Source organism: Vollenhovia emeryi, unplaced genomic scaffold (genome assembly GCF_000949405.1).
Source record: "Vollenhovia emeryi isolate VEMERY1.0 unplaced genomic scaffold, V.emery_V1.0 DF939488.1, whole genome shotgun sequence".
Classification (NCBI taxonomy): Eukaryota; Metazoa; Arthropoda; class Insecta; order Hymenoptera; family Formicidae; genus Vollenhovia; species Vollenhovia emeryi.
In genome coordinates, this window is record NW_011966878.1 from 11,532 (window position 1) to 17,264 (window position 5,733).

Genomic DNA, 5,733 nt, shown 5'->3' on the forward strand with positions numbered 1-5,733 from the left:
TTCATCTTCAGTTTCCGCTTCATTATCGCCCAATACTTCTCTATAGGACGGAACTGGGGACAATTTGGTGGATTCAGCTCTTTTGGGATAAACTGGACTCCATTGTCATTGTACCATTGTAGCACGTCCTTGCTGTAATGGCAGCTGGCTAGATCTGGCCAAAACGTAACTGGCCCATCATGGGACTTAATGAAGGGTAAAATCCGTTTGTTGAGGCACTCCCTTTTGTATACTTCCGAATTCATAGTCTTATCCGTCACAAAAACGCTGGTTTTCTTGCCACAGGAACAGATCCCTTGCCAAATCATAAATTTTTTCGCGAACTTATCCGCGAAAACAAACTTGAATCTGCCAGGAACCTTGCCGCGAGCAGGAGCCTTGTAGAATTTGAGCCCCGGGATTTGTTTGAAATCGGCTTTCGCATAGGTTTCATCGTCGATCAAGACACATCCATCGAGTTTCGTCAGCACCTGGTCGTACAGCTTACGGGCCCGGGTTCTGGCCACTGTTTGTTGTTGGAGGCTTCGGTTGGGTTGTTTACTTGCTCGGTAACATTTGTAGCCTTCCCGGAGACGGATTCGCCGCACAGTATAGCGGTCAGCATTCAGTTTTTTCGCCAAATCATAATCCGAGATGTTGGGATCAGCCTTGATTTTCCGAATGACCTTCAACCGCAGTTGACGATAAACGGTTCCACTCCGACGCTTGGTTTGCACTTTGCGGGCTGTTGTGAGAGTTTCCTTGTACTTTTTAATCACTCGCATCACAGTACTTTTAGGATAATCCAGCAGTTTTGCCAGCTCCCGAGTTGACGCTGATGGATTTTGGAGGTAACTGTGCACAATTATTTTTCTTTTCTCCTCCTGCATGATGAATATCTCGGAACCACGTTAGTTTTAAACTGTGAAAAAAATAGACCGAGCAGAACTGTTTACAAACAACAAAGCGCTGTCAAAAGCTTGCATATCCGACCACTGGGAGCGCCGCTATCGCCAAAATGAAGTGCCCCATTTCTAAATGATCTAGCCTTTATTGTAATTATAATTAATCATCTTTTAGTCATCAGACTAAATAACATACAATATTCAATATCAGTTTGATTCATTGCAATTTATCTTTAAATCATTTATGTATTCATTATGTATTCATTCTTTTGTGAAATTTTATAAATATCATACAACATGTCCGAGTTCTGAGCAGCACATGATGAATCTTTTTGTCATCATGTTTGTAAGAAATATGAGGACAATATAAACTCAGAATGTATTTTGCTATCTAGGTAATTATGATTTACAGAATTTTTCAGTTGTCTTAAATACTATTCTGTCATGCTTTTATTTAGCAACATATACAGAAGCTCGAGCAAGATTAGACCGAGCAACAATCCAAACGGATATTGAGTCTGCGGATGACAAAGCAAGCAGAGCCATACGTAAAAACAAATTTAAGATGTGTCAGACGAAAATTCACATGACTATTCAGATAAAGAATAGGAGAACTATCCAAGAAAGAATAGCAAGAAGAATGGAACTGATATTAGCAGAATTAAGAAGTGCAAAATCCAAGTGCCTCAGTTTCCCTCCTTCAGTTCCTTGCTTGGTAATAAAATTTATCGGTAAAACTAAAGAATTATTTGTAAAGACTTATTTGTAAAAAAACTGTTTTGGAAAATTTATTTGTAAAACAATTTTATTTTAATAACTTTTTATTTTACTTTCATGTACTATTTAGATAACTCAGTGAGTGGGACTTCCGTCCGTCACAAAGTTGAGCGGCGAGAGGGCAGACAAAACTTAAATGAAAAATGCTTTTGAATGAACAATATTTAATGTTAACGTAAATTCCAATTGAGATTCATTCTCTTGTAACCATAACCATAAATCTGAATATAATGTTAAAAACATAAGTACAATATAACCAATAAAACTGAAAAGCATAGAAAGAACTTAATATAATGAAGTAACCTGAAAGATAAAATTAATAGCAACGCTCGGAAACATTCTTTGATTGAGCAGATAAACTTGAAATTAATTGATTAAGAGTACACTCGAAATGGTAGATGACTATAAGAGTGTAATTACGCAATGAGAGAGACACACGCCTCGACACGACCGAGTGCAACGAGAGAGAAAGGAACGCTCCAAGCATGAGTGCGACTTACGCGAGAAAGAGATAGAGACGCTTTAAGTCCAAATGATTTACGTAAAAGATAGATAGAGACGCTCTGAGTCCAAATGATTTACGTAAAAGATAGATAGAGATGCTCTGAGTCCAAATGACTTACGTGAAAGATAGATAGAGACACTCTGAGTCCAAATGACTTACGTAAAAGATAGATAGAGACGCTCTGAGTTCGTACAGAAGGGCTCTGATAGTGAGCGCGATAGGGTGAGCCTCGCAAGGTTACGCCTTTATACATAGTAGAACGGCTCTTTGAGGTGGCGTTTCAGTGTGAGCCTCGAGCAGTACCCCTTTATAGTAGAACGGCTCTTTGATATTGCGTTCCAGGGTGAGCCTCGAGATGTTACGCCTTTATAGTAGAACGGCTCTTAGAGGTGGCGTTCCAGGGTGAGCCTCGAGAAGTCTTTCGGATCTAACCTATGGATATGGATATTTCATCCAATCCGTATGAGGTTGAGACGTACCCTGATCCGAAGATGCGAATTGAGATGAGGCTACATCCGAGCTGTTCTGATTACTTAGCCTCACGAATAGAGAAGAGGCTGCACCCAAGCCGATGTGAATATTTAGCTTTACGAATAGCTCAGGTAGCACAAGTGAGTTTAAAATACGTTTCTTAGACGTGTCTAATGTCTAAGAAACGTAAAGTACCATAAAGATACGGTCTAAATAGAAACCGTTTTTAAACATTAATTTTAAAAACGTATTTTTCACGTTTCTACAAAAACCAAAAATTGATTTTGTCGGTTTAAAATTATAATTAGTATAGGATTATAATTATTATAGTAGATGGAATGCTAATTTCTACTTAAAAATTTGCGAGTTTTAATTTTTTTTATATCAGACTTTATAACTGATTTGACTATAGAAGCAAGAGTCAAAAAGCATTATATTTTATATTATACAGGGTGTTATGTAATACCCACCTCACCGCTTATTGTGGGATAGAGTGGACTAGACTAACAATAAGTCGAAATCCCCCCCCCCCCCGATGATGGATCACCTTATCGTGGTGGGGGGCTTGTAGATGGGTGCTTGGCTGGGATCTGTCGTTGCTTTGGTATCGGCCGATCCCTTTGCCGGGTGCCCCCCGACTAAGAGTCCATCTCCTCCCTATTTGGGAGGTACTGGAGCCCGGCGACTCCAATAGGTTCTCGGCTGTTTTCCCTCTGGGAAAACAGAACCGAGACCAATCGCCGGTAGAGGATGAGGCACCCCGACTTCAAACCTCCGGCTGCCGGGGCCGTTAGGGAAGAACCGCGTTCCTCCCACCGGACCGTGTTTTTTCCCCCCTAGTCTCCATTGCACGTCGGTGCTCCGACAGGAGGCTAGGGTGTGGGGTTAGGTCGTTTTTCGTCCCTCATCTCCATTGTACGTCGGTGTTCCGGCAGGAGATGAGAGATGGGTTGCGTTGTTCCAGTTGTGTTCATTTTAGTGTTTTATTTATTACGAGTTGTGTTTATTTATTTATTTATTGCTTATTTATTTATTATTACAATTTCTTTGCCTGACACATGCCTACTTATGAGTTTTTGTCTTGAAATTTTATTAGTTGTCGTTCAGTTATTCATTTTTTTCTGCCGTTGTATTGTTTGAGGGATCTCTATCTTTTTTTAGATTCCCGGTAGTGTTCTTTTCCGGACTTTTGAATTGTCCGAGTCGGCCTGGAAGAGGTTATCCTGCCTCCCTCCGGTCGTGCGTCTTCCCTCCGTCTATCTATGGTCTCAATGGGAGCGCCTCATGTGAAGGGACCACTATGACGCGACCTGCAGACACCCTAGTGGTTTGTAATTACTGTCGACGACGAGCTTAGGGAGAAGGAAATGGTTGTACTGTCTAGTACTAATATGGAGAGTACAACTAAACATACTTCGTCACCGGGTGACTCGGTCCACCTGAGACGGCTGGAGGGGGATCTCCCTGTCTCCCCCCAGTCGTGCGTGCTCCCTGTGGCCGCTGGTTACGACCTGGGTGAGGGCGCCTCAAGCGAGGGGTTCGTTGGGACACGACCGGCAGGTGCCCCGACGGAAATAGCTACTGCCGAAACTGCATGTGTGGCTTTGGAGGACGCTGAGGACGGGGACCCTTTGGCTTCCCCCCGGTTGGACGGTCTTTATAGGAGCGAGTTTTGTTCTCCTGGGAGGGGGGGGGGTGTCCCTGGACGGGGATCTGCAGCACCCTTGTCATCTGGGACTGCTTTAGACACTAGGCACTGCCGACATGGTTAGTTGCTTCGGATCTGAAGAACATCTGAACGTCTCGCCAGGGGACCCATCTGTTGTGCCCTCAAAAGAGGTAGAGGATGCTCTTGCCAGCGGTACAATTGTCCATCTTCCGAGTTTCTCTGTGTCCAAAAGGAAGAGAGACTCGCCGGATTCCCCGGTGGATTATCAGGGAGGTTCGGACTCGGAACCGCTGGCCCGTGCCAGGCGTAGGGAAGATCGTAGAGTTTCCCCTTCTGAGGTGGAGGTTTCGCGTGGTCGGACCACTCGTGGGGGGGCCCTGGCCGGGCCCGTTTTGATAATCTCTTTGAATGAGGGTTCTCCCGATGTGGCGGGACCTCGAGAGGGACTTCAGCCCGGAGACACCTGCTCATCCTAAACTTAAGGATAAAGAGGAGTTCTTAGCCTTGCCATCAGCTGAGATTGCCGGTATGGCCGGAGTGTGGCTAGACGAGATCGAGAGTATGCGATTGAGAAGCCGCAAACTCCAGGGTAAATTTTCAGGTGCTATTAGGGACAGAATCGTCCTTTTGAGGAACGTGATTTCGATCTTTTCTGAAAGAGTCGAAGAAAAAGGTGATGTTTCCTCACTGAGGCAGAGGAACTTCGAACTTGCGGATCGACTTCGTGCCTCAAATAAGAACGAAGCCCTTCTAAAAAAAAGATCTGAGTGGGGAACAGGCCCGGATTTCAGAACTCACTGTAGAGTTGAACTCCTTTAAAGAGAGACTTAGGATCTAAGTCGACCTCCAGAGAGTCGAATAAAGTTCCTTTTTGTAGAGAGGCTGTCCCTACTGCCCCTGTCGTAAGATCTTCGGGGGCCCCTGGGAAGAAACCTAGGAAGAAGAGAGTCTCTATTTTGAGCAGTAAAAAAGGTGTCTGTTGGAAGTCCACCCGCCCAATCGATCGCTCAATTAAACGACTGTGAAGAAAAAATCGTAAAAGAACTGAAGACGCTTCTCGAGATTCGCAGTGATATCGCGGATATTCGTCAGAGACTCTTCTCAAAGGAGCCGGGCCGGGAGAGAGCTCTTCCTCGTGTTGTGGAGAACATCCAACTGCGTCCTCCGTTATTAGCTGGCCGGAGTGTTACTCGTTCCGATGCTGATGCTTAGGCCTCCTGTGGGGGCGCTTCCTGGGCGGAGGTCACTCGTTGGGGGAGGAAAAAGAGGCAAGTAACCGGGGGGGGAGACGGTTGCAGAGGATTTGATCGGCGGGCCAATCACCGGTGGTGTTCGGGGGCCTCCATCCGGGAAACCTATTGGAGCGTCTGGTAATGCCAATTCTGGACGCCCTCCCCGTCATCGGACTTCGAGGTCTGCAGCTGTCT